Raw genomic sequence first — 23,950 nt, forward strand, 5'->3', positions numbered from 1 at the left:
ATCTTCAACAGAACCATCTCCTCTCAAACCCTAGTTCATCTCTTGTGTTCAATCTTGTTACCGGAACTATAGATTGGTACTTGTGGGTGACTAGTAGTGTTGATTGCATCTTGTAGTTGACTACTATATGGTTTATTTGGTGGAATATTATATGTTCAGATCCAATATGCTATTTAATACCCCTATGATCTTGAGCATGATTATTATTTGTGAGTAGTTACCTTTGTTCTTGAGGTCACGGGAGAAATCATGTTGCAAGTAATCATGTGAATTTGATATGTGTTCGATATTTTGATAGTATGTATGTCGTGATTCCCTTAGTGGTGTCATGTGAATGTCGACTACATGACACTTCACCATATTTGGGCCTAAGAGAATGCATTGTGGAGTAGCAATTAGATGATGGGTTGCGAGAGTGACAGAAGCTTAAACCCCAGTTTATGCGCTATTCCGTAAGGGACCGATTGGATCCAAAAGTTTAATGCTATGGTTAGAATATATTCTTAATACTTTTCTCGTAGTTGCCGATGCTTGCGGGAGGGTTAATCATAAGTAGGAGGTTTGTTCAAGTAAGAACAACACCTAAACACCGGTCCACCCACATATCAAATTATCAAAGTAGCGAACACGAATCGAACCAACATGATGGAAGTGACTAGATGAAATTCCCGTGTACCCTCAAGAACGCTTTGCTTATCATAAGAGACCGTTTTGACCTGTCCTTTGCCTCAAAAGGATTGGGCTACCTTGCTGCACTTTTGTTACTATTATCTTTACTTGCTTGTTACAAATTATCTTGCTATCAAACTACTCTGCTACTTACAATTTCAGCACTGCAGACATTACCTTACTAGAAACTACTTGTCATTTCCTTTTGCTCCTCGTTGGGTTTGACACTCTTACTTATCGAAAAGAGCTACAGTTGATCCCCTATACTTGTGGGTCATCAGTGGCGGCGGCTAGGTTAGGAGCATGGCGGCGGTGCTCGAAAGAGGCGAGGAACCCGATAGCATGATGAAGACGGATGTGACGGTGGCGTTCCCGCACCAAGGTAGGCGGCATGGCGCATACCATGAGAATTCGGCACACGGGGACGATGGAGTGGACCATGGGATGCGACAGGAAGACCTCGGGGCAATGGTGTGGACCACGGACCGCCACACTGCGGCCTGAAGGGGCGGCGCGGCGGCGGAGCGCGGGTCGTTGTGATAACCCACAAGTATAGGGGATCACAACAGTTTTCGAGGATAGAGTATTAAACCCAAATTTATAGATTCAACACAAGGGGAGTCAAAGAATATTTGTATGTATTAGCAGTTGAGTTGTCAATTCAACCACACATGGAGATTAAATATCTGCAGCAAAGTGATCAGTAGCACAACAGTATGATAGTTTGATAGCAGTAGTAACAATAGCAGTGGCAACGGTAACAACAGTAACAGTTTTGTAACAGTTGTAAGAGTAGTAATAGCAATAGTAACTTAGCAAGAACAATATGTGGAAAACTCGTAGGCATTGGATCGGTGCATTCGTTGGATGATATTCATCATATAACAGTCATAACCCAGGGCGAGACAGAACTAGCTCCAGTTCATAAATATAATGTAGGCATGTATTCCATAAATAGTCATACGTGCTTATGGAAAAGAACTTGCATGATATATTTTGTCCTACCCTCCCGTGGCAGCGGGTTCCATAAGGAAACTAAGGGGTATTAAGGCCACCTTTTAATAGAGAATCGAAACAAAGCATTAACACGTAGTGAATACATGAACTCCTCAAACTACGATCATCACCGGAAAGTATCCAAATTACTGTCACCACGGGGTTTACAGATCATAACACATAGCAAGTGCATATGACTTGCAAGATTGAATCTAGAACATAGATATAATGGTGAAAACATAAACAGTTCAGATCTAAAATCATGGCACTCGGACCCTAGTGACAAGCATTAATCATAGCAAAGTCATAGCAACATCAATCTCAGAACATAGTGGATACTAGGGATCAAGCCCTAACAAAACTAACTCGATTACATGATGAATCTCATCCAACTCCTCACAGACTAGCGGTCCTACGAAGGAATTACTCACTCCCGGTGGGGAGCATCATGGAATTTATGATGGAGGAGGGTTGGTGATGACGAAGACCGAAGATTCCCCTCTCCGGAGCCCCGAACGGGTTCCAGATCTAGCCTCCCGATGAAGAACAGGAGGTGGTGGCAGCTCCGTATCATGGAACGTGATGAAACTTCCTCTCTTATTTTTCTCCAAAAATAGGATTTTTATAGCGTCCGAATTAGGGTCAGAGGGGCCTCGAGGGCCCCACAACCCACCAAGGCGTGCCTGGAGGGGGTGGCGCACCCTGGTGTCTTGTGGTCAGCCAGGGCCCCCCTCCAGTGGTTCTTGGTTCCAGTATTTTTTATCTATTCTGAAATAATTCTCCAAAAAGTTTCGTCTAGATCCGAGAACTTTTATTTCTGCACAAAAACAACACCATGGTAGTTCTGCTAAAAACAGCGTCAGTCCGGGTTAGTTTCATTCAAATCATGCAAATTAGAGTCCAAAACAAGAGCAAACGCGTTAGGAAAAGTATATACGACGGAGACGTATCACAGTGCAGCTACAGGAATGGCATTGGCGACGGCAGGGACCACGTGACGTGGCCTTACAGCCCGAAGGGGTGGTGTAGCGGCGGCTCGCGGGTTGGAGTGGCCGCAATGAGAACCACTGGCCGTTGGTGATGGCCCAACGGACGGTGGGGCAAGCCGCATGTCGAGGCACAACAGCCCGAAGGGGCGACGCAAAGGCGGCCCAAAGGGGTGTGGACGTGAGCGGCGCGCGGGTCGGTGCAGCCGACGGGTGATACGTCCATTTTGCATCATGCTTTTATATCGATATTTATTGCATTATGGGTTGTTATTTCACATTATGTCACAATACTTATGGCTATTCTCTCTTATTTTACAAGGTTTACATAAGGAGGGAGAATGCCGGCAGCTGGAATTCTGGGCTGGAAAAGTAGCAAATATTAGAGACCTATTTTGCACAACTCCAAAATTCCTGAAACTCCACGGAATACCTTATAATAAATAATGAAAAATCCTCGCCAAAGATGAAGACCAGGGGGCCGACACCCTTCCCACGAGGGTGGGGGGTGCCCCCCCCCCTAGGGAGACCTCCCTACCTCTTGGTCACCCTGGTGGCTCTCCGATGACCATCTTCTCCTATATGAAGTATTTCGTTGAGAAAAAAATAAGAAGCAACCTTTCGGGACGAAACTCCGCCGCCACGAGGCGGAACCTTGGCGAATCCAATCTAGAGCTTCGGCAGAGCTGTTCTGCTAGGGAAACTTCCCTCCCGGAGGGAGAAATCATCGCCATCGTCATCACCAACGCTCCTCTCATCGGGAGAGGGCAATCTCCATCAACATCTTCATCAGCACCATCTCATCTCAAAACCCTAGTTCATCTCTTGTATCCAATTATTGTCTCCAAGTCCAGAATTGGTGCTAGTAGGTTGCTAGTAGTGTTAATTACTCCTTGTAGTTGATGCTAGTTGGTTTAACTGGTGGAAGATCATATGTCCAGGTCCTTTATGCATATTATTACCCCTCTGTTTATGAATATGAATATGCTTTGTGAGTAGTTACGTTTGTTCCTGAGGACAAGGGAGAAGTCTTGCTATTAGTAGTCATGTGAATTTGGTATTCGTTCGATATTTTGATGAGATGTATGTTGTCTAGCCTCTAGTGGTGTTATGTGAACGTCGACTACATAACACTTCATCATTATTTGGGCCTAGAGGAAGGCATTGGGAAGTAATAAGAAGATGATGGGTTGCTAGAGTGACAGAAGCTTAAACCCTAGTCTATGCGTTGCTTCATAAGGGGCTGATTTGGATCCATATATTTCATGCTATGGTTAGGGTTACCTTAATACTTTTGTTGTAGTTGCGGATGCTTGCAATAGAGGTTAATCATAAGTGGGATGCTTGTTCAAGTAAGAACAGTACCCAAGCACCGGTCCACCCACATGTCAAATTATCAAAGTACCGAACGCGAATCATATGAGCGTGATGAAACTAGCTTGACGATATTCCCATGTGTCCTCGGGAGCATTTTTCCTTATATAAGAGTTTGTCCAGGCTTGTCCTTTGCTACAAAAAGGATTGGGCCACCTTGCTGCACTTTATTTACTTTTGTTACTTGTTACTCGTTACAAATTATCTCATCACAAAATTATTTGTTACCACTTATTTCAGTACTTGCAGAGAATACCTTGCTGAAAACCGCTTATCATTTCCTTCTGCTCCTCGTTGGGTTCGACACTCTTACTTATCGAAAGGACTACAATAGATCCCCTATACTTGTGTGTCATCAAGACTCTTTTCTGGCGCCGTTGCCGGGGAGTGAAGCGCCTTTGGTAGGTGGAATTTGGTAAGGAAAAATTTATATAGTGTGCTGAAATTTACTGTCACTTGTTACTATGGAAAGTAATCCTCTGAGGGGCTTGTTCGGGGTATCTTCACCCCGACCAGTAGAGCAAAGAGTTGCTCCTCAACCTACTGAACCTATTGAAGATGAAATTCCTTATGAGTATCCTTCGGGTATGATAGAAAAACTGCTAGCTAATCCTTTTACAGGAGATGGAACAAAGCATCCTGATGTACACCTAATATATGTGGATGAAGTATGTGGATTATTTAAGCTTGCAGGTATACCCGATGATGTTGCTAAGAAGAAGGTCTTCCCTTTATCTTTGAAGGGAGACGCATTGATATGGTATAGGCTATGTGATGATACGAGATCATGGAACTATAGAAGATTGAAATTGGAATTTCATCAAAAGTATTACCCTATGCATCTTGTTCATCGTGATCGCAATTATATATATAATTTTTGGCCTTGCGAAGGAGAAAGCATCGCTCAAGCTTGGGGGAGGCTTAAATCAATGTTATATTCATGCCCCAATCATGAGCTCCCAAGAGAAACAATTCTTCAAAAAATTTATGCTCGGCTTTCTGAAAATAATCGCACCATGCTCGATACTTCTTGTGCTGGCTCTTTTATGATGAAGACTATTGGATTCAGATGGGATTTATTGGATAGAATTAAACGCAACTCTGAAGATTGGGATCTCGACAAAGGTAAGGAGTCAGGTATGACACCTAAGTTTGATTGTGTTAAATCTTTTATAGATACCGATATTTTCCGTAAGTTTAGCACTAAATATGGACTTGATTCTGAGATAGTAGCTTCTTTCTGTGAATCTTTTACTACTTATGTTGATCTCCCTAAGGAGAAGTGGTTTAAATATCATCCTCCCATAGAAGTAAAAGTAACTGCACCTATTAAAGTTGAAGAAAAGACTATCACCTATAATGATCCTATTGTTCCTACTTCTTATGTTGAGAAATCACCTTTCCCTGTTAAGATAAAGGATCATGCTAAAACTTCAACTGTGGTTCGTAAAAGCAATATTAAAACATATACACCTCCTGAGCAAGTTAAAGTTGAACCTAATATTGCTATTGTTAAAGATCTTTTGTCTAATAATATGTTATTTATTTCTATGATGAAACTGCTAGAATTGCTAAACCCCGTGATACAGATAAACCTAGACCTATGATAGGCATGCCTGTTATTTCTGTGAAAATAGGAGATCATTGTTATCATGGCTTATGTGATATGGGTGCTAGTGCTAGTCCAATACATATTGGCTTATACAACGAAATTATGCATGACATTGCACCTATTGAGTTAGAAGATATTGATGTCACAATTAAACTTGCTAATAGAGATACTATTTCACCAATGGGAATTGTTAGAGATGTTGAAGTCTTGTGTGGAAAAAACTAAATATCCTGCTAATTTTCTTGTTCTTGATTCCCTCTAAGATAGATTTTCTCATTATATTTGGTAGACCCTTCTTAAATACTGTTAATGCTATCATAGATTGCACAAGGGATGTTGTTACTGTCGGCTTAGATGATATGACTCATGAATTTAATTTCTCTAAATTTAGTAAACAACACCATAAAGAAGAATTGCCTAGTAAGGATAAAATTATTGGTCTTGCTTCTATTGCCGTACCTCCTAGTGATCCTTTAGAACAATACTAGATAACTCGTTGCGCCAATGGCGCAAAGGCCGAGAGGAAGCCAAGTATGGTGAGAATATTTAGACACCCAAGTCGAAAACCAAATGTGGCCAACACTCGCGCATCCTCTGCTTGGAAGCCGTCTTTTCTCACCGAATCTAACATAGATACATGATTCTTTACGAGCAAATTTCAAAGAAAATATAAAGCATAAAAAGCTTTAAGCTGTACTATTGAGACCATTCCATGATATCTTCATTTTGTTTCTTTAGAAATCTAAAAGTCTAAAAGGATGGTACATGTGAGAAGCTGTGAATCCATAACAGAAACTAAATTAACTCTCAAACAAACATTTCAAATTTGGAAGCTACAAAGAAGCAGCCATCCACAGCCCATAATTTTTCAACACCTAAATCCACGAAATCCAACTGAAGGAAATCATGGTAGAAACATACGTCGTGGCTTACGTCTTCGAGAACTTCTTGGAATCCTTGTGCAGGTTTGACACAGCAATCCTCGCATGTATCTGGACAAATTAGGGAGGCACACTTCAACAAATCAGTTCTTAGTAATTATAGAATGCCCTGTATTAAAGGAAGTAAAATAAAGCATGTATGTGCTCTAACTTTCATAACTGCATGTGAACTCAGCAACTAACTTTATATACCATAGTGTACAATTCTCAAGTTTAGCTACAGAGACAAAAACAGGGACAGAGGGCGTGCATTCCAGTAGGCTCTGATAAACTCATTCCTAGCAATCCATTCCTTATATGTGCAAACAGGAACGCTATCCAATTGCTTATATCAAGAATGACCAAAAGAAGCAAACCGAGCACAACTCTATAACCACAGCATTTTTAAAAATTCTCTTATCTAAGCTAATGAAGCCTGCTCGTTTTCTTTTTGGATAAAGCCAGTTCGGTCAGTTAGGAGAAAAAAAGCAATTAATAAAATTACCCAAACTAAACAATCTTCTAATCTGCTTTAATGGAACATAATAAGCATTTGCTGCTGCTCTTTATATGATATACTGGACCCCTTTACAGGCGGTTATGCATACACATTTGAAAGTGCAACTATCCCTAGGTGGTTTTGGTAATTCATAACAACATATAGCTCATTGAGCTAATGCTATTCCAAGATGATTATTTCAGGAAAGCTCAATGATTGGCATGGCATGAATGTGAAAGTGGAACCCTCAAAATGCTAAGGACAAAGGATTGGCTCAAGCTCAAAAGCTCAAGACTCTTCATTTTATATTTTAGTGATCTAAGATCACATTGAGTCTTTAGGAAAAGCCAATACTATTAAGGAGGGATGAGGTGTCGCTTAATGAGCCTCTTGCTTCATGTGCTTAGTGATATGCTCCAAAACCCTCAACTACTTTCCCATATCCACATATGACCTAAACCCTAAGCCAAACTCGGTCCTACCGATTCTTCCTATCCGACGCCACCGAGTTTCACTTGTCATTAGCCACTGCCAAACCCTAGCAATTCGGTTCTACCGATAAGGACCTCGGTCTCACCGAGATGGGGTTGCAAACTCTCTGTTTCCCTTTCGTAACTTTTCGGTCTTACCGAAAGAGCGAATCGGTCCCACCGAGATTGCAATGTAAACTCAGTGTTTCCCCTTTGTAATTTTTCGGTCTCACCGAGTTCCACTCGGTCTCACCGAAAGAGCAAATCGGTCCCACCGAGTTTGCCTGACCAACTCTCTGGTTAGCTAATTACCAAATTCGGTCTCACCGAGTTTGTGTAATCGGTCTCACCGAGATTACGTTATGCCCAAACCCTAACTATATCGGTCCTACCGAGTTGCATGTCAGTCCCACCGAAAATCACTAACGGTCACTAGGTTTAAATTTTCGGTCCGACCGAGCTTGTTGATTCGGTCCCACCGAGATTGGAAAACTGTGTAACGGTTGGATTTTGTGTGGAGGCTATATATACCCCTCCACCTCCTTCTCATTCAATGAGAGAGCCATCAGAACACACACACCATTTCAACTCATATGTTCTGAGAGAGAACCACCTACTCATGTGTTGAGACCAAGACATTCCATTCCTACCATATGAATCTTGATCTCTAGCCTTCCCAAGTTGCTTTCCACTCAAATCTTCTTTCAACCAAATCCAAATCCTATGAGAGAGAGTTGAGTGTTGGGGAGACTATCATTTGAAGCACAAGAGCAAGGAGTTCATTACCTACACACCATTTGTTACTTCTTGGAGAGTGGTGTCTCCTAGATTGGCTAGGTGTTACTTGGGAGCCTCCGACAAGATTGTGGAGTTGAACCAAGGAGTTTGTAAGGGCAAGGAGATCGCCTACTTCGTGAAGATCTACCGCTAGTGAGGCAAGTCCTGTGTGGGCGATGGCCATGGTGCGATAGACAAGGTTGCTTCTTCGTGGACCCTTTGTGGGTGGTTGCTTCTTCGTGGACCCTTCGTGGGTGAAGCCCTGTGTGGACTCGCGCAACCGTTGCCCTTCGTGGGTTGAAGTCTCCATCAACGTGGATGTAGGATAGCACCACCTATCCGAACCACGGGAAAAACATCCGTGTCTCCAATAGCGTTTGAATTCTCCAAACCCTTCCCTTTACATTCTCGCAAGTTGCATGCTTTACTTTCCGCTGCCTATAAACTCTTTGCATGCTTAATTGAATTATGTGATGATTGCTTGACTTGTCCTAAATTAGCTAAAATCTGTCAAGAACTAAAATTGGGAAAAGGTTAAGTTTTATTTGGTCAAGTAGTCTAATCACCCCCCTCTAGACATACTTTCAATCCTACAAGTGGTATCAGAGCTTTGGTCTCCATTTGTTTAATCTCCATAGCTTTTGGTGGTCATAGCCTTGGTTTCACAACCTAGGAGAGTATGGCGTCTACTGAGGGAAATTATCACCGTAGAGGTCCTTACTTTGATGGTACTAATTTTGCTAGTTGGAAGCATAAAATGAAAATGCATATTCTTGGACATAACCTCGCTGTTTGGGCTATTGTGTGTGTTGGTTTGCAAGGTGACTTCTTTGACGGGAGAGAACCAAACCGTGAAGCTACCGCGGATGAGTTGAAGATGTTGCAATACAATGCTCAAGCTTGTGACATTCTCTTCAACGGATTGTGCCCCGAAGAATTCAACAAAATCAGCCGTCTTGAGAATGCAAAGGAAATTTGGGACACTTTGATTGATATGCACGAAGGTACCGACTCCGTCAAGGAATCCAAGTTGGATGTACTTCAAAGCCAACTTGACAAGTTCAAGATGAAGGATGGTGAAGGTGTCGCTGAGATGTACTCTAGGCTTGCTCTCATCACAAATGAGATTGCCGGCTTAGGAAGTGAAGAGATGACCGATAAATTCATCATCAAGAAGATTCTAAGAGCCTTGGATGGAAAATATGATACCGTGTGCACATTGATCCAAATGATGCCAAATTACAAAGATCTCAAGCCAACGGAGGTGATTGGAAGAATTGTTGCTCATGAGATGTCACTTAAGGATAAAGAGGAACTTCACAACAAATCAAGTGATGCCTATAAAGCCTCATGTGAAGCCCCTACATCATCGAGTGAGAAACAAGACTTCAATGAAGAATTGAGCTTAATGGTGAGAAACTTCAACAAGTTCTACAAGAGTAGAAGCAAAGATAGAAGCTCCAAGTCAAGGTCCTACAATGACAAAAGATCTTCTAGTCGAGAGCGAAACTGTTACAATTGTGGAAGACCCGGACACTATTCTAATGAGTGTACGGCTCCCTACAAGAGAAGAGAAGATTCTCCAAAAGGAAGAAGCAAAGGATCACCACCAAGAGAGAGAAGGAGTAGAGATGATCATTATAAACGAAGATACTCATGGAGAAGCAAGGATTCGGAAAGGAAAGAAAAATCATCAAGGAGCTACACAATACGAAGACATCAAGCTCATGTTGGTGAATGGGTATCCGGCTCCGACTCCGACAGCCACTCCGAGAGAAGTTATCACTCCGACTCCGAAGATACTCAAGATGAAGGTGTTGCCGGTCTAGCACTTGTGTCAACCAACTCCTACGACATATTTGACTCACCAAATGAAGGAATTGGAAGATGCTTCATGGCCAAAGGTCCTAAGGTAACACACCCCGAGTATGTTGATTTCAATAGTGATGAAAATGACTTGTTAGGTGATGATTTGCTTGTTGACAACTCTAGTGGTGAATACTATGATGAAAGACAAATTAACCATGCTAATCAAGATAAAACGAATGACAATGATAAGGAGAAGATTGAGGCTCTAACTAAAGAACTAAAAACTCTTAAGTTAGCTCATGACACTATCTTCGAAGACCATCGAGAACTTTTAAGAGCTCATGAGAAATTACGCTTTAAAAAGCTCAATCTTGAGCAAGAGCATGAGTTCTTAAAAGCAATCAATGATGATCTCCGTAAGAAAAGTTCTTCTTACATTGCCAAGCGTTTGCTCTTATCCACTTACATGCCTCAAGTCAAGTCTAACAAGAAAGATTCTTCCTCTAGCAGTAACAATGATCATGTTAAATCCAATATTGTTGCTTCTAGTAGTTCTCTTGATTCTACTAATGATTCTCTTAGCCAGGTTACACTTAAGCAAGAAAATAGCTTATTGAAGGGAATTATAGAGAAAGGAGTGTACAAAAGCCTTGCCGGGAGTAAGCAATTCGAAGAAATTGTGCGCAAGCAAGGAATGCACCGGAAGAATCAAGATGTTGGTTTTGAACAAAAGTTCAATGCCAATGGAGTTGAGTGGGAAGAAGATCAATACCCCAAGACAAAGTTTGTCCCTCAACAAGAGAAGTATACTTCTTTCAAGGGGACACAAGCTCAAGACGATCTTCCACCACAAGACTACAAGCAAAAAGGCAAGGACAAGCTTCAAGAGGAAATTGATGCATTTGAAAAGCTCCGAAGACCTTAGTCAAGTGGATTCCCAAGACTACTTCAAGCTCCACTTCATCAAGTACGACTACAACTCCAAGGATTCCCATCAAAATGATGTGGATCCAAAAGAAGAAGAACTAGAGAGTTCTTGAGGGTGACTCCGCCAACATACTTCACTCTTATCATTTTGGCAAGAACAAGTGCAATCAACTTCCACATCTTGCACTAGTTCAAGGAGTCACAAACCCTCTTGTTGGTATTGAAAGTGCAATTCACTCAATAGCGTTTGAATTCTCCAAACCCTTCCCTTTACATTCTCGCAAGTTGCATGCTTTACTTTCCGCTGCCTATAAACTCTTTGTATGCTTGTTTGAATTATGTGATGATTGCTTGACTTGTCCTAAATTAGCTAAAATCTGCCAAGAACTAAAATTAGGAAAAGATTAAGTTTTATTTGATCAAGTAGTCTAATCAACCCCCTCTAGACATACTTTCAATCCTACAATATTTTACACAGTAGCCCGCATACCCACTCAGCTTGCATCAGAAAAAGACAAAGCGCACCATAATCTCACCAGACAAGAACAGGTGGTAGGCCACGAAACAAAGCAAACAAAGCATGTAGCAAGAAGCAATGAAGTGTGTCAATAAGAACACATCTAACCTTGCAAAAGTATGACCTGTCCGGATGTCAGGAAACCTGGACAGGAAGAGAAAGAAGCAACAAACAAGCATTTCAGCTCAGAGACATTTTATCAAACAGCAGACGAGCAAGAAATATCTTACCCTTCCAAACAAAAATATCTTGCATTTTATCAAACAGTAACCTGATAAACAAGAAGTTGGATGACCCTGCAGCAACAAGATAAAGATAAGTGAGAACAAGAAAATCAAAGAGCACGAGGACATGGAAAGCAAAGCCAGCCGAAGCGACGCATGCAAAAGAAAAAACGACGGTGACACTGATACGGAGAAGAAGAGCTGCAACCTCAACCGGTTCAACAACCAGGAGAAGTCCGTGTGGACGAGGCCGAGGCCGCCCGCCAGGACCAGCTCCAGCGTGAGGCCGCCCGCCACCGCGAGTCCCAAGCCTGCCTAGTTGAAGCCTGATAAACAAGAAGTTGGATGACCCTGCAGCAACAAGATAAAGAGAAGTGAGAACAAGAAAATCAAAGAGCACGAGGACATGGAAAGCAAAGCCGGCCGAAGCGACGCATGCAAAAGAAAAAACGACGGTGACACTGATACAGAGAAGAAGAGCTGCAACCTCAACCGGTTCAACAACCAGGAGAAGTCCGTGTGGACGAGGCCGAGGCCGCCCGCCAGGACCAGATCCAGCGTGAGGCCGCCCGCCACCGCGAGTCCCAAGCCTGCCTAGTTGAAGCCACAACCGGGGCCTCCAGGCCGACTCGTCCTCCCCTCCCCGTGCCCCATCTCCACATCTCTTGTCAAATCTTCCCAGCCAGTTGAGAGCTGCCAAAACAGAGCAAATACAATTAAACTTCGAATTCTAGAAGTTGCGTTCTGGCATATATTTAAACAGTCTACAAAAATCAGTGCACAGAACATATATAATTGAACTTTCAAAATCGTCAATTAGATATTAAAGAAGATAGAATCATCATTGTGAGTGTACTGTCCATAACTGCATTGGCCCCTATTTTGTACAATGGCCTAAAGAAAACTCCAGTACATAAAAAGGAAGGATGCATTTATGGTAATGGAAAGATATTTCTAGCTTTTTACCGATTCAGACAAATAACACAAATAACAAATTGTCGATAAACATGGTAATGATTTGTGAGGGACGCCTGCACCATGATGTAAAACCATCGAATCAAATGTGAAATTGTATCAAAGAAAAGCAAACACAGTAGACATGGTTGATGGCTTGGCTACAATCTATGGTTCATCTTGCATCAGAGACCGCAACACAGGGATGTACTGTGCCTAGTTCATTGAGTTCAAAGTGGTGCTTTGATTAAGAGGAATTTGGTATCATCGCAGCTCATGTCGTGGCAAGGCTACTGCGACCCAGACTTTATCAGGACTGAATGTTCATTGCTCACTGATTCTGTTGTACCAGATGATCTGACCACCCGTCAATCCGATCTGTTTATAGAACTTTAGACCCAAACATAATAAATAATAAGCTTGTCCCATGTTAATGACAACAGTCTAACACACAATAGCTCTCCGATAGCACAAAAAAGATTTAGAAAACTGAAAAGTGGCGAATAAACATGAGAAACTCCTAACATATTACCTCTAGCAATCACAGTCATGGTCAGTGCTACGATCCCAGCTTCTCTCGTTTCCACCGTCTCAAATGCATCAAGAATTTCAAATGCTTACACTTGAAGGAACATAGTATGTCTGGGCAAAATTTATGTGTGGAGCTCTCATGATTTTGGTGTACAATACACTCGAGCAAACACAGGGGGTCCATAGTATATTGAAAAATATTTGGCAACCCACAGTGCAAGCTGAGTGTTCTCCGGCTCTCTTCTGTCTTGTTGTAATAGTCAGACTGCCTACATTTAAACTTAGATGTAAAGCACCAAAATAACTGTCAAGCAAAACCAATAGTGCCAGAAAATTAAGAGGAACCCGAACCTTGCAGAACATCAAGCAATAACAATAGAAAAACTATTTTTTTACATTAAACAGAAAAGTGAAAGCATTATTTGGTGTATAGAACCCATAATAATTTGTGATCATCCATAGTGCACATAATTAAATGACCAGTAAGGGTATTGGTTATTCTATCCTCCTGATACCTACTGAGATACACCTAACTTGAAGTAGAATGGAAGAGATGTACTTCAGAACTGAAGATGAAATTGTGCACACATAATGAAAGTTGAAAGGAATAAATTGCTCGCATACACAAACTATCTAGTTTGTTTAGCAAACACAGGGGATCTGCAGTACTTTGAAAATATTTGTCTAACCATGGCGCAAGCTGAGTGTTCTCAGGCTCCCTTCTATTCTTGTTTCAGGGTTGAAGCCATCACAATATACAAAAAACGGCAGCCATCCTTGGCCTCCATTTATCCTTCGCTTTCTTTCTCGAGGGTATGCCAGAGGCGCTTGTACATACCTGTTTTGGAAGACCTATCTCATTAGCATAAGAATTGTGCATTTCAATTGTAGAGAATGGTTAGATTAGTACCTGATATTGTCAACCGCATAATCCCAACAGAAATGTGTATGCCCTAATACATGGCAGGCCGCTCCATCTTTAGCGTTGTTTTGTATAGCTCTCAACCTTTTTTCCAAAGAATCAGAGCTAATGACCTTCAGAAGGTTTGGATAGTAAAGGGTTAGCTCATCTGGACATAACTCTTGCCTGCAAGAGGGCCAAAATAGGCAAATTTAACAATTATTATATAATCTTCAGATTTGCACCTCTCCTTTTGCATCAGTATGAGGGAATTGCATCAGTATGAAAGAAGAGGAGAGAAGGAGCTAGCATACCTGCAGAAGGGCCGGTGAGGCTGCAACGTCACAACAAGGAAGCGGGGGCCCTTGCACCGAGAATTGCATAGAGTCGAAAACTGAAACCTCATAACAGTAGACATGCACTTACATAATATGCCTCCAGTCATACCTGACTGTGAGTCTTATAGAGATTCAAACCTTACCCACCTGTGTGCATAACAAAAATGAGGCTAAGCAGAAGAAATAATCAGTTATGTGCTTCTTAGTAATTTTTGCTTGATTCCAAGAAGACCAAATATGTAAAAGGAGGACTCCAGGTCAACGTTCTGGATAATTGGTGAACATAAATCTACAATACTATGTATACTTCTTATAAACAGTATGTTTTCTGCTTTAATGGTTTAGAACCCACCTAAACAAAATAAAAGCAACAAAAAAACCTGGCTATAAAATGCAGTTCAAACAAAGCAAACAATAGGAAGCAATAAAAAATAAAACAAAACCATAATATGGCAATATATTGGAACAGCTAGGGTCGCATTTGCAAAGTTTATTGTTGTCTGTCTTCTCAATGAAGTTTCAATGACAAAGAGATTCAACCTGGAGTAAGCTATCTGAAATAAATTAATCCAACAAATCAAATAATAGTCCTGATGGGATGTACCTCGAATTAACTTAACAGGGACCATCTAGTACCGTGCAATGGACGAGCAGACATGTGGAATTGACGAGAGAATAAAAAATAGGTATATGAGGCATGAAGATCCATGTGAGATGTCCCAATAAATCGGTCAGAGAAACAAGCCAAAGCACCTTCTAGAGCAGCGAGCGAGTCCGTCGATGAAACTGGAATTGCAACCTGTGTTCCTGTAGAAAAATAGAACGACGGTGTGTCTGTAATTGCATTTTCCATCTGTTTTAGGTGTTCTTCACTTACACTGCCTGCTTTTTTGTGAATAAAGGCATGTCTGTTCGCACATCAGATTACACTAAGATTCGAAAACAGAGAATACAATATGTTATGTTGCAATAAAAAAATAGGGAGGAAATTGGGTGATTGGTAATCATATATTGGTCGTTTACTCAGAAGAAGGGAATTGCTTGGTCAACAAATATATATATCTGCACCCTGTACATAGTATAATGCTGCAGATATGTGTTTGATGGAAGTTGGTTTCATGCTCTTATTCTGACAGCAAGAAAACTAAATAAATTGATTTTTCGTATATTCAAAATATGGTCCATATTATGCATACAAGGTGCTATCTTGGCATGGATACAACCTGCAACCATATGCACAGGAGGTGTGTCTGTCCTAAGAGGAGCATAGTTTCAGAAGAGTATTTCTTTATTTGAAGCAGTTTGATTTTTTTCCCGCGTGATCCACTGCTCAACTCGGTGTTCAAAGTAAGAACGGAGCAGTTGGAACGGCACAGATGTGCAGCCACACACACACAAACAGTAATCAGAACATTTTTGCAAGTTAGAACTAAATTTTATATACGATTAATGTTGGCACTCCATCGGCAATGAATTGGCATAGAACACATCAACATAGATTAATGTTGGTCGTATGGGAAAATATCAAGAGAGATTAATGCATATATTTTATGGCTCTCAGTTTTGAAATCAGACACGGTTTATAGTGATGAAGAAACAAAAGGTATTAGCTCTATTACCTCACACAGCCATTCAAAGTAATCACCAGGAGACAAAAGAACATATAAGACTCTAGGAATTAACATAACCTCCGTTGCATTGTTCATACGCACCCAATTCCGAAAAAGAAAAACATACGCTTCAGTAGCAAACAATTAGAATCTGAAAACTATGTACATATACAGAGAAAAGAAAATTAGGAACGCAAACTGTCCTATTACTCCCATGTGTGAAGAGCCAAAGCTATTTTCAAGCAGTATTATAAGGTAGCTCTAGATTTTAATCCATAGCAATCAAATTAACCACTACAGAAAAACTAAGAACAATAAACCTGAACTATTGCATGAAAGAAAAAGCAGTCACGATGATCTTCTTCAATACCTAAATTGCAAAAAGCTAGTCGGTCTACTCAACTTGTTATTTTCTACTGGAACTAAATAATAGAAAAAAGAAATCAGATGACTAACATAGATTAATACTGCCCTTCCAGCCTTATTGGATTTTCATCAAACACTTTCCAGGCACAGAGAAACAAAAATAGGGGATTGGAAGAAAGGGAGAGAGAAAAATCAGGAAGAGAAGTATGATTGTGTACCTGAAGCTGAGTTGCGATAGGATGGACGCTTGGAGAAGAGGCCGAGGAGGACGAGCAGCTGGACATCCTCCATGACGAAGCAGGGCCGGCCTGCTCTTCTCTCGTGGCCGACCTCCTCCCTCTCCCTCTCCCTCCAAACCACCGCGACGGACCGCTGGCCCCGCTGCTTCTTGTCCCCGACGTTGGCCTGTCCCTGGCTCCTGGCTCACTGCTCCCCATGCTGCCGGTCCCCCCTGCACCTCCGCCAACCTTGAAGACCCAACCTCCCCTCCTCACCCATGGGGACGACCAGCGCAGGATCTGGAACCACCGCGAGCGACGACCTGGAGGGGCTAGAGCAGGGAGGAAGAGGAGAGACAGAGGTGGCAACGAAGGGGAGGGGGGGGCTCGGGGCGCGGGGGAGGGGGGGCGGGGAAGGATGGGGTGGCGGCACCAGGATGCTAGGGTTCGTGGGTTCGTCGTGGGAGGGGATCGGGAAAGAGAGCAGAGAGTGCGGGGCTGGGCGGGCTGCTTTTTATACCCAAATGTGAAAAGACTAAAATGCCCTTGACGGGGCACAGAATTTGCAGGCAGTGGCAATAGCGATTTAAAGGCGACGTGGAGGCCTTGATCCTGCCTAGCAGTTCTTCCGGGTTTATATGTTCAATTTGCTAGACCATGAGAATTGTATGTTTATAAATGAAAGAAGGAAAATAGATGAAGTATTTTTTAAACAGGAATCTATGCTGAAACACAATTTGTCTGTTGAAATTCTAGGGGATCCTCCTCCACCTAAGGGTGATCCCGTGTTTGAGCTTAAACAGTTGCCTGATAATCTTAAATATGCTTATCTTGATGAAAAGAAGATATATTCTGTTATTATTAGTGCTAACCTTTCAGAGCATGAAGAAAAAGATTATTGAAAACTCTGAAGAAGCACCGTGCTGCTATTGGATATACTCTTGATGATCTTAAGGGCATTAGTCCCACTCTATGTCAACATAAAATAAATTTGGAAGCAGATGCCAAACCAGTTCGTGATCCTCAACAACGTCTGAATCCTAAAATGAAAGAGGTGGTAAGAAAAGAAATACTCAAACTTCTGGAGGCAGGTATAATTTATCTCGTTGCTAATAGTCAGTGGGTAAGTCATGTTCATTGTGTCCCTAAGAAGGGAGGTATTACTGTTGTTCCTAATGATAAAGATGAATTGATTCCACAAAGAATTATTACAGGTTATAGGATGGTAATTGATTTTCACAAATTAAATAAGGCTATTAAGAAAGATCATTACCCCTTACCTTTTATCGATCAAATGCTAGAAACATTATGCAAAACTACACATTACTGCTTTCTAGATGGTTATTCTGGTTTCTCTCAAATACCTGTGTCGGCTAAAGATCAATCAAAGACTACTTTTACATGCCCTTTTGGTACTTTTGCTTATAGACATATGCATTTTGGTTTATGTAATGCACCTGCTACCTTTCAAAGATGCATGATGACTATATTCTCTGACTTTTGTGAAAAGATTTGTGAGGTTTTCATGGACGACTTTTTCGTCTATGGATTTTCTTTTGATGATTGCTTGAGCAATCTAGATCGAGTTTTGCAGAGATGTGAATAAACTAATCTTGTCTTGAATTGGGAAAAGTGCCACTTTATGGTTAATGAAGGTATTGTCTTGGGGCATAAAATTTTTGAAAACGGTATTGAAGTTAATAAAGCCAAGGTTGATGCTATTGAAAAGATGCCATGTCCCAAGGACATCAAAGGTATAAGAAATTTCCTTGGTCACGCCGGATTTTATAGGAGGTTCATTAAGGACTTCTTAAAAATTTCTCGGCCTCTGACCAATTTTATTACAAAAAGATATATCATTTGTCTTTGATGATGATTGTGTAGAAGCATTTGAAATACTTAAGAAAGCATTAGTCTCTGCACCTATTGTTTAGCCACCTAATTGGAATTTACCCTTTGAAATTATGTGTGATGCTAGTGATTATGCTGTAGGTGCTGTTCTAGGGCAAAGAGTTGATAAGAAATTAAATATTATCCATTATGCTAGTAAGACTCTAGACAATGCTCAAAGAAATTATGCTACTACTGAAAAAGAATTTTTAGCAGTTGTATTTGCTTGTGATAAGTTCAGACCTTATATTGTTGATTCTAAAGTAACTATCCACACTGATCATGCTGCTATTAAATATCTTATGGAGAAGAAAGATGCTAAACCTAGACTTATTAGATGGGTTCTCTTGCTATAAGAATTTGTTTTGCATATTGTTGATAGAAAAGGAGCTGAAAATCCCGTTGCAGACAACTTATCTAGGTTAGAGAATGTTCTTGATGACCCACTACCTATTGATGATAACTTTCCTGATGAACAATTAAATGTCATAAGTACTTCTCGTAGTACCCCTTGGTATGCTGATTATGCTAATTATATAGTTGCTAAATTTATACCACCTAGCTTCACATACCAAGAAAAGAAAACGTTCTTCTATGATTTGAGACATTACTTTTGGGATTACCCACATCTTTATAAAGAAGGAGTAGATGGTGTTATTAGATGTTGTGTACCTGAGCATGAACAGGAACAAATCCTACGCAAGTGCCACTCCGAAACTTATGAAGGACACCATGCGGGAGATAGAACTGCACATTAGGTATTGCAATCCGGTTTTTATTGACTTACTCTCTTCAAGGATGCCCGTAAGTTTGTCCTATCTTGTGATGAATGTCAAAGAATTGGTAATATTAGTAGACGTCAAGAAATGCCTATGAATTATTCACTTGTTATTGAACCATTTGATGTTTGGGGCTTTGATTATATGGAACATTTTCCTTCCTCTAATGGATATACACATATTTTTAGTTGCTGTTGATTACGTTACTAAGTGGGTAGAAGCTATTCCAACTAGTAGTGCTGATCATAACACTTCTATTAAAATGCTTAAAGAAGTTATTTTTCCGAGGTTTGGAGTCCCTAGATATTTAATGACCGATGGTGGTTCACATTTTATTCATGGTGCTTTCCGTAAAATGCTTGCTAAATATGACGTCAATCATAGAATTGCATCTCCGTATCACCCACAGTCTAGTGGTCAAGTAAATTGAGTAATAGAGAACTTAAATTAATTTTGCAAAAGACTGTCAATAGGTCTAAAAAGAATTGGTCCAAGAAACTTGATGATGCATTATGGGCCTATAAAACTGCTTATAAAAATCCTATGGGTATGTCTCTGTATAAAATTGTATATGGAAAAGCATGTCACTTACCTCTCAAACTAGAACATAAGGCATATTGGACTATTAAAGAGCTCAATTATGATTTTAAACTTGCCGGTGAAAGAGGTTACTTGATATTAGCTCACTTGATGAATGGAGAATCCAAGCTTATGAAAATGTCAAGTTGTTTAAAGAAAAGGTTAAAAGATGGCATGACAAAAGGATACAAAAGCGTGAGTTTAATGTAGGTGATTATGTATTGCTATACAACTCTCATTTAAGATTTTTTGCAGGAAAACTTCTCTCTAAATGGGAAGGCCCCTATGTTATCGAGGAGGTATATCGTTCCGGTGCCATAAAAATCAACAACTTCGAAGGCACAAATCTGAAGGTGGTAAACGGCCAGAGAATTAAACATTATATCTCAGATAATCCCATAAATGTTGAAACCAATATTATTGAAACCGTAACCCCGGAAGAATACATAAGGGACACTTTCCAGAACGTTTCAGACTCCAAAAAGGAATAGGTATGTGGTACGGTAAGTAAACCGACTCCAAAACAATTTTAAGGCAATATTTCTCCGTTTTGGAATATTTAGAAAAATAGAAAATTAAGTAGCAGTCCAGGAAGGACACGAGGGCCCCACGAGGGTGGAGTGCGCGCCCTACCCCCTGGGCGCGCCCCCTACCTCGTGAGCACCTCGTGTGCCCTCCGGACTCCGTTTTCTTGCACGATACGTATTTTGGTCGGTAAAAATTCATTATATAACCTCCCGTAGGTGTTGACTCCCGTATCACGCAAAAATCCCTTGTCTTTGTTTTGAGCTGTCCTAATGCAGACAGATCAACATTTCGTCCTAGGATTCGGAAGAAGAAAGCTATGTGGCTGATTACCTTGCAGATCCTAAGGTCTATGGGGATATGGAGCATTGTGGTTTGACTACGGAAGAAGAAGAAGAATATGAACCCAAGGGAAGGGAGGAGACGAGCTTAGATGAAGATGAAGTCCCACTACCTCAACCTGGGGACATGCATGTGGAGTTCAAAAAGTCAAGCCTCCCAGATAGGGTAAAGAAACCTAAGATCGAGTTATCCCTTTTCGCCTCTTGCAGGAGAACAAGCAGGAACTATGCAAAAAGATACTGAGCTTGGAGCAGGAGATCGAAGACCTAAGGGACCAAAATTCTATCCTCAAGCGCAAATTAAGGAAGAAGCCTACGCCATCAACAAAATTACCACTGTCTCCACCAACAAAGAAGAATTGAGTATCTGGTATGGGCACTCCACTTGGCAACTGCCAAGCTTGGGGGAGTGCCCCGGTATCGTATCACCATCACTTTTATCTTTACCGTTTTTCTCAGTTTGATCCTTTTGGTAATATCTTGATCTAGTAGAATAAAGTTTCTGGCATGATCTAGTTTTAAGTTTTGCTTTATGATCTCTCTATGTAATCGAGTCCGTGAGCTATATAATAAAATTAGTGTTGAGTCAAGGGCTTGATTTCCTTGCTATGATCTTGGGTGAATAAAAGAAAAGAGAAAAATAATAAGAAGAAACAAAAGTTCATATTGATCTTATTGGTAGTAATGACTTCACATAGAAAGAGTGTGATGATTAAAAGTTGTTGGGAGTTGGCAGACATAGCTTTGGCCATCATTGCAATTAATAGGAAGTAATAAGGAAAGAGAGGTTTCACATATAAATATATACTATCATTCACATCTTTCATGATTGGGAGCACTCATCAAAATATGACATGCTAAAGAGTTGATGGTGAACAAGGAAGACAACATAATGGGTTATGTTTTCTTATATTTGAGATAAAGTATGTTGTCATGGATCATCCAACATGTTGAGCTTGCCTTTCCCCCTCATGCTAGCCAAATTCTCAGCACCAAGTAGAGATACTACTTGTGCTTCTAAATACCCTTAAACCAGTTTTGTCATGAGAGTCCACCATATCTACCGATGGATTAAATAAGATCCTTCAAGTAAGTTGTCATTGGTGCAAAGCAATAAAAATTGCTCTAAATATGTATGATTAGTGTGGGAGAAATAAGCTGTATACGATCTTGTGATGTGGAAGTAATAAAAGCGACGGACTGCATAATAAAGGTTCATGTCACAAGGGGCAATATAAAGTGACGTTCTTTCGCATTAAGATTTTGTACATCCAACCATAAAAGCACATGGCAACCTCTGCTTCCCTCTGCGGAGGGCCTATCTTTTATTATTATCTTCTACCTTATTCATGTGTCATGGTGATATTCACCTCTCCCTTTTTCATTTTATCCTTTGACAAGCACAGTATGTTGGAAAGATCCTGATATATCTAATTGGATATAGGGGGCATGAGTTATTATTGTTGACATTACCCTTGAGGTAAATGGTTGTGGGGCGAAACTATAAGCCCATATCTTTCTCTGTGTCCGATTAAAACTCCGTAACCACAAGTATTGCGCGAGTGTTAGCAATTATGAAGGACTAGATGATAGTTGAGTATGTGGACTTGCTTTTTAGCTCTGACATAGACTATTTCTGATGTTATGATAAATTGCAATTACTTCAATGACTGAGGTTACAGTTTGTTGGTTCTCAATAAGGTTTCTGATTCATACTTTTGCATTGTGAATAGATCATCACTTGAACATAAGTAATCATATGACAATATCTATATATGTTGCTTTTATGAGAATAATCATGATGCCCTCATGACCGTATTTTATTTTTATCGACGCCTCTACCTCTAAACATGGGGACATATTTATTGTTATCGGCTTTCGCTTGAGGACAAGCGAGGTCTAAGCTTGGGGGAGTTGATACGTCCATTTTGCATCATGCTTTTATATCGATATTTATTGCATTATGGGCTGTTATTTCACATTATGTCACAATACTTATGGCTATTCTCTCTTATTTTACAAGGTCTACATAAGGAGGGAGAATGTCGGCAGCTGGAATTCTGGGCTGGAAAAGGAGCAAATATTAGAGACCTATTCTGCACAACTCCAAAAGTCCTGAAACTCCACGGAATACCTTATAACAAATAATGAAAAATACTCGCCAAAGATGAAGACCAGGGGGCCCACACCCTTCCCACGAGTGTGGGGGGCGCCCCTCCTAGGGCGCGCCCCCTACCTCGTGGGCCCCCTGGTGGCTCTCCGATGACCATCTTCTCCTATATGAAGTCTTTCATTGAGAAAAAAATAAGAAGCAACCTTTCAGGAAGAAACTCCGCCGCCACAAGGCGGAACCTTGGCGGATCCAATCTAGAGCTCCGGCAGAGCTGTTCTGTTGGGGAAACTTCCCTCCCGGAGGGGGAAATCATCGCCATCGTCATCATCAACGCTCCTCTCATCGGGAGAGGGCAATCTCCATCAACATCTTCATCAGCACCATCTCATCTCAAAACCCTAGTTCATCTCTTGTATCCAATTCTTGTCTCTAAGTCCGGGATTGGTGCTAGTAGGTTGCTAGTAGTGTTAATTACTCCTTGTAGTTGATGCTAGTTGGTTTAATTGGTGGAAGATCATATGTTCAGATCCTTTATGCATATTATTACCCCTCTGATTATGAATATGAATATGCTTTGTGAGTAGTTACGTTTATTCCTGAGGACAGGGGAGAAGTCTTGCTATTAGTAGTCATGTGAATTTGGTATTCGTTCGATATTTTGATGAGATGTATGTTCTCTAGCCTCTAGTGGTGTTATATGAACGTCGACTACATAACACTTCACCATTATTTGGGCCTAGAGGAAGGCATTGGGAAGTAATAAGTAGATGATGTGTTGCTAAAGTGACAAAATCTTAAACCCTAGTTTATGCGTTGCTTCGTAAGGGGCTGATTTGGATCCATATGTTTCATGCTATGGTTAGGGTTACCTTAATACTTTTGTTGTAGTTGCGGATGCTTGCAATAGAGGTTAATCATAAGTGGGATGCTTGTTCAAGTAAGAACAGTACCCAAGCACCGGTCCACCCACATGTCAAATTATCAAAGTACCGAACGCGAATCATATGAGCATGATGAAAACTAGC

At 40.9% G+C, this 23,950-nt stretch overlaps 1 long non-coding RNA gene across 11 annotated transcripts; it reads right to left on the reverse strand.

Moving 5' to 3' along the window:
- Positions 1 to 6,293: 6,293 nt before the first annotated feature.
- LOC125537276 lies at positions 6,294 to 17,177 on the reverse strand. 11 transcript variants are annotated; one of them, XR_007295728.1, is made up of 12 exons: positions 16,699 to 17,177; positions 15,258 to 15,311; positions 15,109 to 15,133; positions 14,481 to 14,651; positions 14,176 to 14,352; positions 13,955 to 14,103; positions 13,267 to 13,534; positions 12,268 to 12,473; positions 11,989 to 12,131; positions 11,787 to 11,852; positions 11,665 to 11,700; positions 6,294 to 6,629 (listed from the first exon to the last, which is right to left on the reverse strand). It is a non-coding gene; the product is annotated as an uncharacterized LOC125537276 (long non-coding RNA). The 11 variants fall into 11 exon arrangements; XR_007295735.1 differs by lacking the exon at positions 16,699 to 17,177 and adding an exon at positions 16,124 to 16,686; XR_007295727.1 differs by lacking the exon at positions 15,109 to 15,133.
- Positions 17,178 to 23,950: the final 6,773 nt, after the last annotated feature.

This window comes from Triticum urartu, chromosome 2 (genome assembly GCF_003073215.2).
Source record: "Triticum urartu cultivar G1812 chromosome 2, Tu2.1, whole genome shotgun sequence".
Taxonomy (NCBI): Eukaryota; Viridiplantae; Streptophyta; class Magnoliopsida; order Poales; family Poaceae; genus Triticum; species Triticum urartu.